This window comes from Felis catus, chromosome C2 (assembly GCF_018350175.1).
Source record: "Felis catus isolate Fca126 chromosome C2, F.catus_Fca126_mat1.0, whole genome shotgun sequence".
In the NCBI taxonomy this organism is placed as follows: Eukaryota; Metazoa; Chordata; class Mammalia; order Carnivora; family Felidae; genus Felis; species Felis catus.
The window spans coordinates 87482498-87502802 of NC_058376.1; the positions used below are offsets into that span (position 1 = coordinate 87482498).

At 37.8% G+C, this 20305-nt stretch overlaps 1 protein-coding gene across 2 annotated transcripts in view; it reads left to right on the forward strand.

Moving 5' to 3' along the window:
* KCNMB3 (potassium calcium-activated channel subfamily M regulatory beta subunit 3) overlaps positions 1-20305 on the forward strand; it is a 98966-nt gene that overhangs the window by 63604 nt on the left and 15057 nt on the right. The gene's annotated exons all lie outside the window — the stretch shown is intronic.

The window sequence follows — 20305 nt, forward strand, 5'->3', positions numbered from 1 at the left end:
AGAAGAGCCATGCCGGAGGGTGTGTGAGGAATGGAATATTAAAAGCTTGCCAGTTTGCTCTTGGAAGGGGCACACCTCACAGCCAAGCTCACACACTCTATCTGGAAAAAAGGCTGGTTTGTTAGTGGCTCCAATGGAGTTGGGAGCTGAGAAAATGGAAACAGTAAAGACCACAGCGGCCATCACATTCATCCTGTAACTATACTCATGGGAAGCTGAGTGAGAACAAGGGAAAGTGAGATAGAGGGGTTTGGGGGGAGGTGGGGTCGGAGAAGAAAGGAGCAGACCAGAAGGGGAAAGACGTGGGGGCAGAAGAACTTCTCTCCTAGAAATGCACTAATGCTTTTGTGAAAAGACAATTAAAGTGAATTACTCTATGGCAGAAGGTCAGATGACGAACATGCAAGGGAGCAAGTTTTAGTGCCCTCTTCATAACATAATTAACTAGATATAAGAATAGTTGTTTTCTCCCCAAAGCAATACAGTCTCCCATTTTCGTTTCTGAGATGCACAATTGGATTATTGCTCTTTCCTCTTGCTGAACTCTGTGAACCATGCTGACTTTACTCAACCTCATTTGCTGTTTCAAAAGAAGTTGTTAAATAATTTTGTAATTTAAAAAATATGAGGATAAGAATAATCACCCAAATCGTCTCTGTAACACCAACAAATTACAGGGAAATGTTAATTTCACATCCCAATGCTTAGAAGTTGCACACACATGTGAAACGGGTGTCAGATGGATTATCAAGCTTTGATGAACAGCAGCATCTTCCCAAGGACGCTTCTCACACCAGTTACAGTGTTGGAGGAAGAGGCTGCTGGCTTCTGCAGGGATCACAGCCAGAGAAGTATGTTCAAGCTCTTTGAAACTGAGTTTGCCTGAGGCTAAGCCAGAAGGTGCCTGTAGCAATGTGTGGGAAAGAGCTGGTGGGAAAGTCAGTTCTGTCTGCAGGGAAGCAACAGAAGGGGGTGGGGGCTGCCTAGACTATGAATACAACATCTCCAGGTAACACATTGGCTAGAAGTGGAAATACTTTGCTGGCAAAAAGGAATAAAAATGCTAGTCATCTCACTGGCTAGAGAGCAAAATGAGATCATTCTGAAATGCTTTGAAGTCCTTGGATGAAAGGTGCTTGTAAATACCACAAAGTTAATTACAGGGATATTTATGGTCTCAGAAACCTGGAAAAAAAACCCTCAATAATTAACAATAAGGAAATAGGTAAGGAATTTATGGCATATCCAATTGATGGAATATTATGTAGCCAATAGAAGGGTTACAAAGAAATGTTCATGACATAAGAAAGTGTTTATTATGGTAAGTGAAAAGAGATTAAAAAAATATAACCTATATCCAGAATGATCTCATTCTATTTAAAACAATATAGAGGAGGGAAATAACCTAGTAAATGAACAGAAGTGATCTCTAACTGGTAGAACTGTGGGTGAGTTTTATTCTCTTCTCTAGACTTTTCCACACTTTCTGAGCTTCATAACATGAGCATATGAAAAGTACATTACTTGCACGAGTCCTTTGACATTGGTTGGGGCTTTCTTTATGGCTCCATTTATGGTTAGGTCTCATAAATGTCCTTATATCTTTGAGAAGAATATATATTTTGTAGGAGTTAGCATTCTATATTACCATTTAGAAAACATAATTGCTTAGATAATATAATTACTTACAAAGGACATCCCAAACATTACAAAGTAATGTTACAAAGTAATGTTACAATGTTAATTACTTTGCTGAAATCTATTTCCTTACTGATATGTCTGGTTATCAATTACTGAGGGAGGATGCAAAAATATCTCATCATTTGTTCCTGAGTTTTGTCTGTTTCTTCCTATAGTTCTGTCAGTGAGGGAAGGCTATTAGGTACATATAAATTAGTATTGTTAGCTCTTCTAGGTGAATCTTTAATCAACATTATTACCTTCTTTATTTCTAAAAAGCTCTTTAACCTTAAGGTTCATATCAGCTTGCTTGTCATTAGACTTTGCCTGACAAATTTCAACCTTTCTACATCTGCGCATTTCCCATGGTCTCTCTCAGCCTATCGGCAAATATTCGTGCCTTCTTGTTGCCATTCCTGTTATGGAGAAGTAAGATCTCAGCCTGTCATTCCTTTGGGGTTAATCTGTCTTTTTCTCTGGCTGTTTTTAAGATTTTCTGTTGTAGTGTCTGTGCAATATCTCTGTGATGTGCCTAATGTGGGTTTCTTTTTATTTTATCCCACTGGGTTTCTGTAATCTACAGACTGGGTTTTCATCAATTCTGAAGTTTATTATCTTTTTAAAATATTGCTTGTGACTTATTTCCCTTATTTCTGAAATTCTGAATAGATCACATGTTAAACATTCCCTTTTTATTTTCCATGTTTCTTCATCTCTCTTCAGTATTTTCCATTACAAAAAATTATTCCGTATTATACTCTGGCTATTTTGCAGATCTATTTCGATGTTTACTAATTATATTTTTAGATGTATTTAATCTACTGTTAAATTTGTCCATTGAGTTTTTATTTAAATTATTTTATTTTTCATTTCTAGGAATTATATTTGATTCTTTTAAATATTAGCCTGGTCATATTGTAGAGTCTTGCTCTTTCTGATTTTTTTTTTTTGGTCTTTTTTTAAATTTAAATTTTATTTTTAAAAATTTACATCTAAATTAGCATATAGTGCAACAATGATTTCAGGAGTAGATTCCTTAGTGACCCTCACCCATTTAGCCCATCCCCCCTCCCACAACCCCTCCTGTAACCCTCAGTTTGTTCTCCATATTTATGAGTCTCTTCTGTTTTGTCCCCCTCCCTGTTTTTATATTATTTTTGTTTCCCTTCCCTTCTGTTCATCTGTTTTGTCTCTTAAAGTCCTCATATGAGTGAAGTCATATGACTTTTGTCTTTCTCTGACTGACTAATTTCACTTAGCATAATACCCTCCAGTTCCATCCAGGTAGTTGCAAATGGTAAGATTTCATTCTTTTTGATTGCTGAGTAATATTCCATTGTATATATATACCACATCTTGTTTAGCCATTCATCCATCGATGGACATTTGGGCTCTTTCCATACTTTGACTATTGTTGATAATGCTGGTATAAACATGGGGGTGCATGTGTCCCTTCGAAACAGCATACCTATATCCCGTGGATAAATGCCTAGTAGTGCAATTGCTGGGTCATAGGGTAGTTCTATATTTAGTTTTTTGAGGAAGCTCCACACTGTTTTCCAGAGTGGCTGCACCAATCTGCATTCCCACCAGCAATGCAAAAGAGATCCTCTTTCTCTGCATCCTCGCCAACATCTGTTGTTGCCTGAGTTGTTGATGTTAGCCATTCTGACAGGTGTAAGGTGGTATCTCATTGTGGTTTTGGTTTGTATTTCCCTGATGATGAGTGATGTGGAGCATTTTTTCATGTGTCGGTTGGCCATCTGGATGTCTTCTTTGGAGAAGTGTCTATTGATGTCTTTTGCCCGTTTCTTCACTGGATTATTTGTTTTTTGGGTGTTGAATTTGATCAGTTCTTTATAGATTTTGGATACTAACCCTTTGTCTGATATGTGGTTTGCAAATATCTTCTCCCATTCCATTGGTTGCCTTTTAGTTTTGCTGATTGTTTCCTTCGCTGTGCAGAAGTGTTTTATTTTGATGAGGTCCCAGTAGTTCATTTGTGTATCCTCATGATTAAAAAAAGAATGTTTATTTATTTATTTTGAGAGAGACAGAGGGAGAGAGAGGGAGTGCACGTGCACATGAGTGGGGGAGGGGCAGAGAGAGAGGGAGAGAGAAAATCCCAAGCAGGCCCATGCTATCAGCACAGAGCCTGACACAGGGCTCAAACTGATGAAACATGAGATCATGACCTGAGTCAAAACTAATAAAATATTGTATGTCAATTATACTTCAATTAAAAAAACTGCATAACCTGATTCTGATCTAATTTAGAAATAAAACAGACCTGATAGTATACGAGACTATACTTTCTCTTTGTAATATTTCTGTCGATTTCATTCCAATGCTTTATGGAAAGGTGACAACCTCATAGATGTGTTATGAAGCAGCTTTTTCATGTTTGGGAGGAAGGATAATATAGCCACTAAAAATGAATATTCAGATATATTTTTATTATTATGAATTGATAGGCTTTGGTTTCACCAGCACTGTGAACGAGATACTCACTCTAACTGCAGACAACTAAAAAGTTTTGGTCAAAGCTTACCAAAAGTTGGAAATACTCAAAGGACAAAAACTATGCGAAAGTAGGAACCTAGAGGGGGGGAAAATGTACTGAAGTAAATTTTCACCTTGAAGACATTTGCACTGCAGAAACTGATGGCCTTGAGCTTCAGTCTCACAGTATGGGGGAAGGACACAGGGATGAGAAACACTGCCCAGGGCCTATCCAAGGCATGGGAGTTAATATACCACTCAACTAGAACTGAGACCACCAAGGACCTCATACTCAGTATAAAAATGAACTAGAAATAATCACTCTCACAGCTCCACAGGACATTGCAAGGAAAATGCCTTTCTCAAACCTTGACACTGAGCAGAGCAGGAAAATTACAATCTTCCCTAAGATTTTCTAATCTCAACATAATCTTCAAGACAGTTTCTGCCTGAATTCACACTACCTAAACAATCCAAAACACTTAACCTAAGAATTGTGTTTAATGTTATCTCAAGTAGGTCGTACTCTTTGGCAACTGGCAGAAGCAAATACGTAACTTTTCTGTAAGAGCTAACCTCTAATCTAGGCCTCAGGGGAGTCCTATGAAGTTTCAAGGAGTACGTGTTCTCATTCAAAAGTCATAAAACACAGTAAGGCCTTTGAGTGAGAAACAGAATCGCATCCACAAAAAACTTCAGGTATTTGGGCAGTATATAAAAATGTATTTTGGGGCTCCTGGGTGACTCAGCCGGTTGAGTGTCTGACTTCAGCTCAGGTCATGGTCTCACAGCTCATGGGTTCAAGATGCACATTGTGTTCTGTGCTGACAGCTCAGAGCCTGGAGCCTGCTTCAGATTCTGTGTGTGTCTGTCTCTCTGCCCTCCCCCCCACCACTTGCTCTCTGTCTCTCTCTCTTTCTCTGTCAAAAATAAATAAACATTAAAACGTTAAAAAAAATAAAAAATTAATAAATAAATTAAAATGTATCTCGGGGCACCTGGTGGCTCAGTGGGTTAAGCATCCAGCTGTTGATTATGGCTCAGGTCATGATCTCACAGGTTGTGAGTTTGAGCCCCATGCCAGCAGAGAGGCTGCTTAGGATTCTCTCTCCCTCTTGCTCTCTGCCCCTCACCCACTTGCTTTCTGTTTCTCAAAATAAGTGAAAATAAACTTCTAAAAAGTGTATCTGGGGGCTCCTGCGTGGCTCACTTGGTTAAGCATTCAACTCTTGATTCGGCTCAGGTCATGATCTCACGGTTCTGACTTATTAGAACCATATGGTTCAAGCCCTGCATGGGGTTTTGTGCTGACAGTGCAGAGCCTGCTTCGGATTCTCTCTCTCCCTCTCTCTCTGTCCCTTCCCTGCTCTCTCTTTCTCTCTCTCAAAAAATAAATAAGCTAAAAATATATTTTTTTTTAATGTATCTATAATATGTTTAAAGAAACAAAGAAAGGAGGGCACTTGGGTGGTTCAGTGGGTTGAGCATCTGATTTCAGCCCAGGTCGTAATCTCACGGCTCATGTATTCAAGCCCTATGTCCAGTTCTATGCTGACAACTTGGAGCCTAGAGCCTGCTTTAGATTCTGTCTTCATCTCTCTCTGCCCCTCCCCTGCTCACATTCTGTCTCTCTGTCTCTCTCTCTCAAATATAAACACTTGGAAGAAAGAAAGAAAGAAAGAAAGAAAGAAAGAAAGAAAGCAAGCAAGCAAACATTAGAAATATCAGAAAGAGGTTTTTTCCTGCTTTCTCCTTGAGGATTTTGATGGCTTCCTGTCTTACATTTAGGTCGTTCATCCATTTTGAGTTTATTTTTGTATGTGGTGTAAGAAAGTGGTCCAGGTTCATTTTTCTGCATGTCGCTGTCAAGTTGTCCCAGCACCACTTGCTGTCTTTATTCCATTGGATATTCTTTCCTGCTTTGTCAAAGATTAGTTGGCCATACACTTGTGGGTCCATTTCTGGATTCTCTATTCTGTTCCATTGATCTGAGTGTCTGTTCTTGTGCTAGTACCATACTGTCTTGATGATTACAGCTTTGTAATACAGCTTGAAGTCTGGGATTGTGATGCCTCCTGGTTTGGTTTTCTTTTTCAAGATCGCTTTGGCTATTCGGGGTCTTTTCTGGTTCCATACAAATTTTAGGATGATTTGTTCTAGCTCTGTGAAGAATGCTGGTGTTACTTTGATAGGGATTGCATGGAATTTGTAGATTGCTTTGGGTAGTATCAACATTTTAACAACATTTTTTCTTTCTATCCAGGAGCATGGAATCTTTTCCCATTTTTTTGTGTCTTCTTCAATTTCTTTCATAAGCTTTCTATAGTTTTCAGTGTATAGATTTTTCACCTCTTTGGTTAGATTTATTCCTAGGTATTTTATGGTTTTTGGTGCAACTGTAAATGGGATGGATTTCTTGATTTCTCTTTCTGTTGCTTCATTGTTGGTGTATAGGAATGCAACCGATTTCTGTGCATTGATTTTATATCCTGCAACTTTGCTGAACTCATAAATCAATTCTAGCAGTTTTTTGGTGGAATCTTTTGGGTTTTCCATATAGAGTATCATGTCATCTGTGAAGAGTGAAAGTTTGACCTCCTCCTGGCCGATTTGAATACCTTTTATCTCTTTGTGTTGTCTGATTGCAGAGGCTAAGATTTCCAATACTATTTTCACTAACAGTGGTGAGAGTGGACATCCCTGTCTTGTTCCTGACCTTAGGAGGAAAGCTCTCAGATTTTTCCCATTGAGGATGATATTAGCGTTGGGTCGTTCATATATGGCTTTTTGATCTTGAGGTACACTCCTTCTATCCCTACTTTCTTGAGGGTTTTTATCAAGAAAGATGCTGTATTTTGTCAAATGCTTTCTCTGAATCTATTGAGAGGATCATATGGTTCTTGTCCTTTCTTTTGTTGATGTGATGAATCACATTAATTGTTTTGCGGATATTGAACCAGCCCTGCAACCCAGGTATAAATCCCACTTGGTCATGGTGAATACTTTTTTTAATGTATTGTTGGAGCCAGTTGGCTAATATCTTGTTGAGGATTTCTGCATCCATGTTCATCAGGGAAATTGGTCTGTAGTTATCCTTTTTAGTGGGGTCTCTGTCTGGTTTTGGAATCAAGGTAATGCTGGCTTCTTAGAAAGAGTTTGGAAGTTTTCCTTCCATTTCTATTTTTTGGAACACATTCAAGAGAATAGGTGTGAACTCTTCCTTAAATGTTTGGTAGAATTCCCCTGTAAAGCCATCTGGCCCTGGACTCTTGTTTTTTGGCAGATTTTTTTATTACTAATTCGATTCCCTTACTGGTTATGGGCCTGTTCAAAATTTCTATTTCTTCCTGTTTCAGTTTTGGTAGTGTATATGTTTCTAGGAATTTGTCCATTTCTTCCAGATTGCCCATTTTATTGGCATATAATTGCTCATAATATTCTCTCATTATTGTTCTTATTTCTGCTGTGTTGGTTGTGATCTCTCCTCTTTCATTCTTGGTTTTATTTGGGTCCTTTCCTTTTTCTTTTGGATCAAACTGGCTAGTGGTTTATCACTTTTGTTAATTCTTTCAAAGAACCAACTTCTAGTTTCATTGATCTGTTCTACTGTTTTTTTGGTTTCGATAGCATTAATTTCTGCTCTAATCTTTATTATTTCCTGTCTTCTGCTGGTTTTGGGTTTTATTTGCTGTTCTTTTTCCAGCTCCTTAAGGCATAAGGTGAGCTTGTGTATCTGAGATCTTTCTTCCTTCTTTAGGAAGGCCTGGATTGCTATATACTTTCCTCTTATGACCGCCTTTGCTGTGTCCCAGAGGTTTTGGGTTGTGTATCATTTTCATTGACTTCCATATACCTCTTAATTTCCTCTTTGACTGTTTGGTTAGCCCATTCATTCTTTAGTAGGATGTTCTTCAGTCTCTAAGTTTTTGTTACCTTTCCAAATTTTTTCTTGTGGTTGATTTTTAGTTTCATAGTGTTGTGGTCTGAAAATATGCACGGTATGATCTCGATCTTTTTGTACTTGCTGAGGGCTGATTTGTGTCCCAGTATATGGTCTATTCTGGAGAACATTCCATGTGCACTGGAGAAGAATGTATATTCTGCTGCTTTAGGATGAAATGTTCTGAATATATCTGTTAAGTCCATCTGGTCCAGTGTGTCATTCAAAGCCATTGTTTCCTTGTTAATTTTTTGATTAGATGATCTGTCCATTCCTGTGAGTGGGGTGTTGAAGTCTCCTACCATTACGGTATTACTATCGATGAGTTTCTTTATGTTTGTGTTTGATTTATATATTTGGGTGCTGCCACATTTGGCACATAAATGTTTACAATTTTTAGGTCTTTTTGGTGGATAGACCCCTTGATTATGATATAATGCCCTTCTGCATCTCTTGATACAGTCTTTTTTTTTTTATTTTTTTTTAACGTTTATTTATTTATTTTTGAGACAGAGAGAGACAGAGCATGAACGGGGGAGGGTCAGAGAGAGGGAGACACAGAATCAGAAGCAGGCTCCAGGCTCTGAGCCATCAGCCCAGAGCCTGATGCGGGGCTTGAACTCACTGACTGCGAGATCGTGACCTGAGCCGAAGTTGGCGCTCAACCGACTGAGCCACCCAGGTGCCCCTCTTGATACAGTGTTTAAAGTGTAGATTTTCTGATATAAGTAAGGCTATTCCAGCTTTCTTTTGTTGACCATTAATATGGTAGATGGTTCTCCTTCCCCTTATTTTCAATGTGAAGGTGTCTTTAGGTCTAAAGTGGGTCTCTTGTAAACAGCATATAGATGGATCTTGTTTTCTTATCCATTCTGTTACCCTATGTCTTTTGATTGGAGCATTGAGTCATTGACGTTTAGAGTGAGTACTGAAAGATATGAATTTATTACCATTATGATGCTTGTAGAGTTGGAGTTTCTGGTGGTGTTCTCTGGTCCTTTCTAATCTTTGTTGTTTTTGGTATTTATTTATTTATTTCTCTCTCTCTCTCTCTCTCTCTCTCTCTCTCTCTCTGTCTATATATATATATATTTTTTTTCTTTTCCATCTTTTCTCCCCACAGAGAGTCCCCCTTAAAATTTCTTGCAGGGCTGGTTTAGTGGTCACAAACTCCTTTAATTTTTGTATGGGAAACTTTTTATCTCTCCTTCTATTTTGAATGACAGCCTTGCTGGATAAAGAATTCTTGGCTGCATATTTTTCTGATTCAGCACATTGAATATATCCCGCCACTCCTTTCTGGCCTGCCAAGTTTCTGTGGAGAGGTCTGCTGCAAACCTGATCTGTCTTCCCTTGTAGATTAGGGACTTTTTTTTTCCCTTGCTGCTTTCATGATTCTCTCCTTGCCTGTGTATTTTGTGAATTTGACTATGATATGCCTTGTTGATGGTCACTTTCTGTTGAATCTAATGGGGGTCCTCTGTGCTTCCTAGATTTTGATGTCTGTGTCTTTCACCAGGTTAGGAATGTTTTCTGCTATGATTTGCTCACATAACCCTTCTACCCCTATTTCTCTCTCTTCTTTTTCTGGGACCCCTATGATTCTGATGTTCCTTTTTAATGAGTCACTGATTTCTCTAATTCTTAAATCGTGCTCTTTTGCCTTAATCTCCCTCTTTTTTTCTGCTTCATTATTCTCTATAAGTTTGTCCTGTATATCACTGATTCTCTGTTCTGCCTCATCCATCCTTGTCGCTGCTGCATCCATCTGTGATTGCAGCTCAGTTATAGCATTTTTAATTTCATTTTGACTATTTTTTACTTCTTTTATCTCTGCAGAAAGGGATTCAAATCTATTTTTGACACCAGCTAGTATTCTTATTATCGTGATTCTAAATTCTGGTTCAGACATCTTGCTTGTATCTGTGTTGGTTAAATCCCTGGCTGTTATTTCTTCATGCTCTTTGTTTTGGGGTGAATTCCTTCGTTTTGTCATTTTGAAGGGAGAAAAGGAATTAATGAGGTAGAAAAATTAAAATTAAAAAAATTAAAATTAAAAAAATATTAAAAGTAAAAAATTAAAAACACACACATTCAGAAAAAAAATTGAATGAATGATGCTAGATCCTTGGTGTATTTTGGTCTGGGTGTTGAAAGTGGTTTGACAGATTAGAGAAAAAAAGGGGGGAGGGGAAGGAAATCATTTGAGAATTTGAAAAAATGAATACACTGAAGTAGACTAAAATGAAATGATGGAAGTAAAATAGAATTTGAAAAAATTTACACAAAAGTAAAAAATATAGTAGAAAAAATTAAATAAAAATATTTTTAATAAAAATTAAAAATAAAAATGAATTTTTCCCTTTTTATATTCAAAAAGAAAAGAAACAAAAAAGAGAAAAAAGAGAAAAAAGAAATCATTTGAAAATTTGAAAAAGTGAATACACTGTAGTAGACTAAAATAAAATGAAGGAAGTAAAATGGAGTTTGAAAAAATTTACATAAGCGCAAAAAACAGTAAAAAATTTAAGGAAAAATATTTTTAATAGAAATTGAAAGTAAAAATGAAGTTTTTCACTTTCTGCATTCAAAAAAAAAAAAAGAAAAGAAATGAAAAAGAAAAAAGAAAACAAGGAAATTGTTTGAAAATTTGAAAAGGTGAATACACTGAAGTAGATTAAAATAGAATGATGGAGGGGCACCTGGGTGGCTCAGTCGGTTAAGCGGCCGACTTTGGCTCGGGTCATGATTTCGCAGTCTGCGAGTTTGAGCCCCGCGTCGGGCTCTGTGCTGACAGCTCAGAGCCTGGAGCCTGTTTTAGATTCTGTGTCTCACTCTCTCTGACCCTCCCCCGTTCGTGCTCTGTCTCTGTCTCAAAAATAAATAAACGTTAAAAAAATTAAAAAAAAATAGAATGATGGAACTAAGATTGAATTGGAAAAAATTTACACAGAAGTAAAAAATATAGTAAAAAATTAAAGAAAAATATTTTTAATAAAAATTGAAAATAAAATGAATTTTTTCTTTCTGTATTCAAGAAAAAGAATAGTGTAAAAGAGAGAAAAAAGAAAAAAGAAAAAGAAAAAACGGAAATCGTTTGAAAATTTGAAAAGGTGAATACACTGAAGTAGACTAAAATAAAATGATGGAAGTAAGATAGAATTTGAAAAAATTTGAAAAAAATTTTTACAGAAGTAAAAAATATAGTAAAAAAATTAAACAAAAATATTTTTAATTAAAATTGAAACTAAAAATGAATTTTTTCTCTTTCTGTATTCAAAAAAAGAATAGTGTAAAAGAGAAAAGAAGAAAAAAGAAAAAAAAAGAAAGAAAATTGAATAGATGGACCTGCTAACAGATTGAAATAGGACTGAAAATACTTTGTTTTCCCCTAGAAGTCAGTCTATGTAGCGCTTTATAGTCCATAAACTAAGCCGGTGGTGAGACTTGTGTTCTTGAAGAGCGAGGTTGGCCCAGTTGGGCGGGGCTCAGTGAAACAGCTCCGTTCTCCACTAGATGGCGCTGCTAGCCTAGTGGGGTGGATTGTTGCAGGGCTCGTAGATATGTATGAGCATGCGCGGGAGCGGTGACATGGCGACATCCAGATACCCAGTCTCTAGTATGGGAATTTTTCTCTCGGATCAGCAATCGCACACCCATCCTCTGTCTTCAGCTTTCGTCCGCTCCTCGCTTCTTCACTGTCCGTGACCAAGCCCCAGGCAGTACCTCTCTCCAGAGTTTTGTCTCAGATGCGGCTGTTTTCCCCGGCCCCATACTTCTGAAGGACTGCGGCTTTGACCCGTTCCGCCCCTCTGCGGGAGGGTCTCACCGAGCAATGGCCGAATGCCGGCTGCACCCAGGAACGCCTGCTGGACCCTGCTGCTGCTGGTGCCCCGAGACTGCAGCCAGGTGCCAGCCCGCCCCAGAAAAAGTTCGCAAGATAGTGTAGCAGCAGCTTTTCAGGGACTGTGGAAAATCACAACACACATCTGGCACCAGGCTTCACCCTTAATGACCTTGTTCCAGCACCAGCGAATGTGGCCGCCTTCTGGGGTCTGCTGGGACCAGGTGGCTTCAACAGTCTCTACCAAATGTCCTTCCAGCAGTGGAACCGCTTTTCCCCGTGTGGCCCGAGAACCTCCCAGACCCCACTCTCTTCCTGGGGATTCGCCCTTCCCACCAGAGCACTTCCAGGTATTGAGCTGCGGAGTTGCAGCCTTTGCGCTCCCCTTGTTTACAGTCCTAATGGAATTTAAACCCTCTCCTTTCTCCTTTCTCCCTTTTTAGTTTAGTCCCTGCGGCTATTTCTGATTTTCCACTTTCTCTCCAGCTGCTTTTGGGGAGGGGTGCTTTTCCCATATTCTCCCCTGACCCAGTCTCCGTCCTCTCTCTGCCTGCAAAGGCGACTCCCTGCCTGCCACCGGCTTCTCTCTCCCCAAGTTTACCTCTCTGTGCCACATACCTGCTGAGTTCTGTGGTTCAGGTTGTGCAGATTGTTGTGTTAATCCTCCAATCAGTTTTCTAGGCGTGTTGGACGGTTTAGTGTTGGTCTGTCTATATTTCATGGACGCGAGACACACAAAAAACTTCCATGGTGTTCTGCCATCTTGGCTCCTTCCCATGACTTTTTCATTTTATAACTGGACGTCTATACTTCTTGTACTAATTTATTAAGTAATTAATTAAGAGAGGGGGGTGCGGGGAGAGAGAATCCCAAGTAGGCTCCACGCTCAGCATGGAGACTGACATGACCCTGGGATCATGACCTGAGCTGAAATTAAGAGTTGGACGCTCAAATGACTGAGCCATCCAGGTGCCCGTGGAAGTCTGTACTTCTTGATTATCTTCCCCTATTTCTCCACCACACCAAACTTCCCTCTGGCAACCATCAACTTGTTCTCTGTGTCTTTGAGTCTGGGTTTTGCTTTATTTGTTTTGTATTTTAGATTTCACATAAAACTGAAATCATACAGTATTTGTCTTTCTCTGTCTTATTTCAATTAGCATCAATATCCTTGAGATTGATCCAGGTTGTCACAAATGGCCAGATTTCATTCTTTTTTTATGGCTGAGTAGAATTCCAATATATATCTTCTATATCTTCTTTATGCATGCATCCAATGATGGACACTTAGGTTGTTTCCATATCTTAGTATTATAAATAACGCTGTTATGAACACAGGGGTACACCTATCTTTTCATATTAGTGTTTCATATTCTTCAGATAGATATCCAGTAGTAGAATTGCTGGATCATGTGGTAGTTCTCTTTTTAGTTTTTTGAGAAACTTCCACACTGTTTTCCCTAGTAGCTGCACCAATTTACATTCCTACCAACAGTTCACATCCTCACCGATACTTGATTACTTCTATCTTTCTGATTCTAGCCATTCTGACAGTTGAAGGTGATATCTCCTTGTGGTTTTGATTTGCATTTCTCTGATGATTCGTGATTTTGAACATATTTTCATGTATCTGTTGGACATCTGTATGTCTTCTTTGGAAAATATTCTTTGGAAAATATTCAGATATTCTGCCCATTAAAAAACTTTTTTTTAATTATGTTTTTTTTTTAAGTTTATTTATTTATTTTGTAAGAGAGAGAGAGAGAGAGAGAGAGAGAGAGAGAGAGAGAGATAACAAGTGAGGGAGGGGGAAGGAGAGAGAGAATCCCAAGCAGGCTCCATGCTCTACACTGTGCCTGACATGGGGCTCCATCTCATGATTACAAGATCATGCCTTGAGCTGAAATCAAGAGTTGGATGCTTAACTGACTGAGCCACCCAGGTGCCCTCTGCCCATTTTTTTAAATTTGATTTTTAAAGTTGTTATTAAGTTGTAGGAGTTCTTTATATATTTTGGATATTAACCCCTTATTGGACATATGATGTGCAAATATTTTCTCTCTTGGTAGATTGCCTTGTCATGCAGAAGGCTTTTGGTTTGATATAGTCCTGTGTGTTAGTTTTGCTTTTGTTTTCCTTTTCTTTGCAGTTAGATCCAGAAAAACATTGTTAAGACCAATGTCAAGGAGCTTTCTGCTTATGTTGTCTTCCATGAGTTTTATGGTTTCAGGTCTTGCATTCAAGTTTCTAATCCATTAAAACAATTTTTTTTTTAAATTTTATTTATTTTTGAAAGAGAGAGACAGAATCTGAAGCAGGCTCCAGGCTCCTAGCTGTCAGAACACAGCCCGATGTGGGGCTCAAACTCATGACCTGAACCGAAGTGGGATGCTTAACTGACTGAGTCACCCAAGCACCCCTGTTTTCATCCATTTTGAGTTAATTTTTGTATATGATGTAAGATAGTGGTCCAGTTCCATTCTTTTACATGTAGCTGTCCATTGATTGAGGAGACTGCCCTTTCCCACTGTATATTCTTGTCTCCTTTGTTGTAAATTAATTGACTATATAATCCTATTTTTATGCCAATACCACATTGTTTTGATTGCTTTAGGTTTGCAATATAATTTGAAACCAGGCAGTGTGATACCTCTAGTTTTGTTCTTTTTTCTCAAGATTGTCTTATTCTGGGTCTTTTGTGGTTCCATATAAATTTGAGAATTATTTGTCCTATATCTGTGAAATATGCCATTGGAATTTTGATAGGGGTTATACTGAATCTCATTGGTTTGGGTTTTTATGGGCGTTTTAACACTATTCATTCTTCTAATCTATGAGCACAAGATATCTGCATTTATTATTTCTTCAAGTTGTTTAGTCAATGTCTTATAGTTTTCAGTGTACAGATTTTTTTACCTCCTTGGTTAAATTTATTCGTAGGTGTTTTATTCTTTTTTGTTGTGATCATATGGGATTGTTTTCTTGATTTCTCTGATTGTTTTAGTGTATAGAAACACTACAGATTTTGTATATTAATTTTACATACTGAAACTTTCTTAAATACATTTAATAGTTCTAATAGTTTTTTGGTGGTCTTTAGGGTTTTCTATATATAGTACCATGTCATCTGCAAATAGTGATGGTTTTTCTTCTTCCTCTCCAGTTTTCCTCTTATTTCTTTTTCTTGCCTAATAACTGTAGCTAAGAGTTCCAATATTATATTGAATAAAAGTGGGCATACTTGTCTTGCTCCTGATTTTAGAGAAAAAGCTTTCAGCTTTCACCACTGAGTCTGATGTTAACTGTAGGCTTGTCATATATAGCCTTAATTATGTTGAGGTACTTTCCCTCCATACCCATTTCATCAAGAGATTTTATCAATAAATTGATGTAGAATTTTGTCAAATGCTTTTTCTGCATCTGTTGGGATGATCATATGGTTTTATCTTTATTAAAACTTTTTTTTTAAAGTTTATTTTTGAGAGACAGAGAGACATAGCATGAGTGGGGGAGGGGCAGAGAGAGAGGAAGACAAAGAATCCAAAGCAGGCTCCATGGGGCTTGAACTTATGAACTGTGAGATCATGACCTGAGCTGAAGTTGGATGCTTAACCAACTGAGCCACCCACGTGCCCCTTATCTTTCATTATTTTAATGTGGTGTATCATATTGATTGATCTGTATATGTAAAACTGTCCTTAAATCCCTGGAATAAATCCCACTCGATCATGGTGTATAATTCATTTAATGTTTTGTTGAATTCAGTTTGCCAATGTTTTGTTGAGAATTTTTACTTCTATGTTTATCAGGGATATTGGCCTATAATTTTTCTTTTCTTTTCTACAACTCTGGGCTTTATTTGTTTTCTTTTTCTAATTCCTTTAGGTATGAAGTTAAATAGTTTCTTGTTTCTTGAGATAGGTTATACTGCTATGAACTCCCATCTTAGAACTGCTTTGGCTGTATCCTGTTGATTTTAGTGTGCCATATTTCTGTTTTCATTTGTTTCTAGGTATCTTTAAATTTTTTCCTTCGATTTATTCTATGATCCCATAGTTATTCAACAACATGTTGTTTTATCTCCATTTATTTGTAGTTATTTCAGTTTTCTTCTTGTATTGAATTCTAGTTTCATACCACTGTGATCAGAAAAGATGCTTAATATTATTTCAGTCTTCTTGAATTTATTGAGACTTGTTTTTAGCCTACCATGGGATTTATCATGGAGGATGTTCCATGTGCATTTAAGAAGAATATAAATTCTGCTGCTTTTGGATGGAATGTCCTAAATATATCTATTAAGTCCATCTGGTCTAATGTGTTAAGGCCAATGTTTCCCTATTGATTTTCTGTCTGGATGATTTAGCCATTGATGTGAGTGGGGTGTTAAAGTCTTCTATTATTTTATTGCTGCCACTTTCTTCCTTTTAAGTCTGTTAATATTGGCTTTATTTTAGTGCTATGTTGGATGCATATATATTTATAAATGTTATATCTTCTGACTGGATTGACTCCTTTATCATTACGTAGTGCTCCTTTTTGTCTTTCATTACATTCTTTGTTTAAAGTATATTGTGTCTGATATGAGTATACATACAGCAGCTTTCTTTTTATTTCCATTTGCATGAAATGTCTTTTTCCCACCCTTCACTTTCAGTCTGTGTGTGTCTTCTGACGTGAGTCTCTTGTATGCAGTATATAGATGTGACTTGTTTTTCTTTTTTCTTAATCCATGCAGACACTCCACATTGATTGGAGAATTTAGTGTTTACAATTAAATTAATTATTGATGTGTGTACTTATTGCAATTTTGTTAATTGTTTCTGGCTGTTTTTATAGTTCCTCTCTGTTTCTTTCTTTTTTTCTCTTTCCTTATATTTTGATGACTTTCTTTAGTGTTGTGTTTACATTCCTTTCTCATTTTTGTATGTATGTATTTACTTTCAGGTTTTGCTTTGTGGTTACCATGAGGTGCACCCATGTCATCTTATGTCTATAACAGTCTATTTTAAGTTGATAGCAACTTAAATTTGAACACATTCTAAAACTACATTTTTACTCCTCTTTCCCTACTTTATTATATTAAAAAAATTTTTTTTCACGTTTATTTTTGAGAAGAGAGAGAGCATGAGCGGGGGGAGGAGAGAGAAAGAGGGAGACACAGAATCTGAAACAGGCTCCAGGCTCTGAGCTGTCAGCACAGAGCCCAATGTGGGGCTCTAACTCACGGACCACGAGATCATGACCTGAGCTGAAGTCAGATGCTTAACTGACTGAGCCACCCAGGCACCCCGTCCCTACTTTATATTTTTGATATCACATTTTACATGTTTTTATTTTACGTATCTCTTAACTAATTATTATGGTTTTAGTTCATTTTACCACTTTATAAGTGATCAATCCACTACCTTTGCTTTATATTTACCTGTTCCAGTGAGGGTTTTTTTTTTTTTTTTTTTTTTTTTTTTGGTATGTTTTCTTGTTATTAGTTAGTGCCATTTCTTTTCAGCAAAATGAAATCCCTTTAACATTTCTTGTAATGCCAGTTTAGGAGAGATGTACTTCCTTAGCTTTTGCTTATGTGGCATACTTTTTAATCTCTCTTTCAATTCTGAATGATACTATTGTCGGGTATTGCTTGGTTGGAATTTTTTTTTTCTTTCAACATTTTGACTATGTCAGGCCACTTCCTTCTGGTCTGCAAAGTTTCTGCTGAGAAATCTATTGAGAGCTTTACATAACAATTTGTTTTTCTCTTGCTTCTTTAAGTTCTTTATTTGAATGTTTGTCATTTTAATTATAATGTGTCGTGATGTGGATCTCTGTTTGTCTTATTTGGAGCTCTCTGGGCTTCCTGGAGCTGGATGTCTGTTTCCTTCCTTAGGCTAGGGAGTTTTTCAGACATTATTTCTTCAAGTAATTTTTCTGTCCCATTTTCTCTCTCTTCTTTTGGGACCTCCTATAATGTGTATGTTATTCTACTTGATGTTGGTCTCTTAAGTGGTCTTCATTTTTTAAAATTCTTTTTTTCTTTTGTTGCTCTGTTGGGATGAGTTTTATTGCTTTGTCTTCCAGCTTGCTGATGTGTTCTGTTTCATCCAGTTTGCTCTTGAACCCCTTAAGTGTATTTTTCAGTTCAGTTATTGTGTTTTTCAGCTCTGTGACTTCTGTTTAGTATTTTCTTATAATTTCTCTCTCTTAGTTCAAGTTCTCACCTTATTCATTCATTCTTCTGAGTTTGGTGAGCATCTTTATGACCATTACTTTGAATTCTTTATCAGGTAGATTACTTATCTCTGTATCATTAAGGTCTTTTCATGAGGTTTAGTGTTGTTTTTTCATTTGGAACATATTTCTTTGTTTCCTCATTTTGCTTGACTCTGTGTTTGTTTAGGCAAAACAGCTACTTCTCTCAGTCTTGAAGGAGTGGCCTTGTGTAAGTGATGAATGTTCTTGTTCACCCTTTCCCTAGCTCTTGGTTGTTTCTCAAAACTTTGTGGTTGTCTAAACTGCCTGATTTATTCTTTGTATATCCCAGCTGTTGAGGGTGTGTTAAAACCTGTCAGTGTTCTTGGGGCGCCTGGGTGGCGCAGTCGGTTAAGCGTCCGACTTCAGCCAGGTCACGATCTCACGGTCTGTGAGTTCGAGCCCCGCGTCGGGCTCTGGGCTGATGGCTCAGAGCCTGGGGCCTGTTTCCGATTCTGTGTCTCCCTCTCTCTCTGCCCCTCCCCCGTTCATGCTTTGTCTCTCTCTGTCCCAAAAATAAATAAACGTTGAAAAAAAAAATTAAAAAAAAAACCTGTCAGTGTTCCAAGGGAAGGAATTTCATTTAGCACCTAGTTTAAGGCTGATTGGAAGCCAGACCCTCAGGTAGCAGCTGTAAAAGTATGCAAATATATACAGTCCTGAGGGGCTGCGATTGGAAACCTAGTTGGCCTTCAGACAAAGTGATCTAGAAGTGTCTCCCAGATGAGAGTTGCAAAAACTGGGGCTCCAGACAAGTGTATAAGCTCCTTTCTGGGAGGTCTTGTCAAGCTATAGCAAGACCAAGAGGGTGTGCAGGGATTGTGTATCCCTGCTTGTGTTCCCTGGGAGTGCCTCCTTAGCCTCTAGATGTGTAGGGAACCTGAAGCCTTGTACTTTAGGCTGAAGCTCCAGGCTAAGGAGATAGTCCTTTTTCACAGGAAGATTGTGTATTTTAGTCTGCTATCTGTGCAGTACCTTGGGGGATGGTGGCCTACCAAGAACTTGTCTTTTTAATCATTACATTCCAGTGGCACTCAGGAACAGCAGCCTCTTGGCCACCAGGGTCAGGTGATCAAAGGTGTCCCCTGTGTAGATGCTTCCCATGCACACTGAAATTATGCCAGTTTTCTATATCAACAATTATAATTGGGTCTGTTAAATCAATATATGAGAAATGCAGAGAGGCCTTATAATAAGCCTCTTCATGTGTAGATTCCATGGGTATCTTACAATAAACCTCTGGGATGCCTTAATATGAAGCAACTAAAATCTAGTTTCAGAACATGAGGGAAAAGATGGGATATTGGGTATTGGAAACCCACAAAATATCCAAATCTTAGTTTATGGCTGAAACTCTTTATCATACTTGTTGACAAATTATAAAATGTACTGGCTCAAATTTCATTAAAAAAGTTTTTTCCTCTTCCCATTTTCTGAGGGTGGCATGATTGAAAGTGAGTGAAATATCAGAGGAGACTAAAAATCTCCAAACCAGGTCTTGAACTCAGAGTAGTATTAACCAGGGAGTGTTGCTGTCCTCTGAAGCCAGTGCTTCCTGGTGTAGGCTCCTGGAACATCCTGGATAGCCTGACATTCCCCTCACTCTCTTTGAATTCTGAAGATGTTGCCAGAGAGAAGAGGAGCTAGGGAGAGAAAGGAGAAGGATGTGGGATAAAGTATAAAATATACTTTTGGAAGAAAGCAAGTAGCAATTCCCTTGACAGGGTTTTTACTCAGCTTTAACTTTTAGTAAGCTTTTTAAGCAGCTTGATGGTGCCTGAATTTCTACCATTATAGCTGCATTCATTTGGCTTAAGATTTCGATAAGACTCTTAAAGTGGAAATACCTCTGGGACTCATATGCCTAATGAGCAAGGAGTAGCAAACCAATGACATTGACCATAGGAAGTGGTGGGACTCTGGCAAATTGGAGAATACATGCCTGTCCATGGGGACAGCCTCTGTTTGGCTTGGCCAGCTGCTCATAGGCAGAAGTATGGGATCTTATGATATTTTCAAAAGCTAGTAATCAGTATTTTTATGAGAAATTTCATGATTTTTAAATTGTTAGCAACTAATTCCACATTGAACAC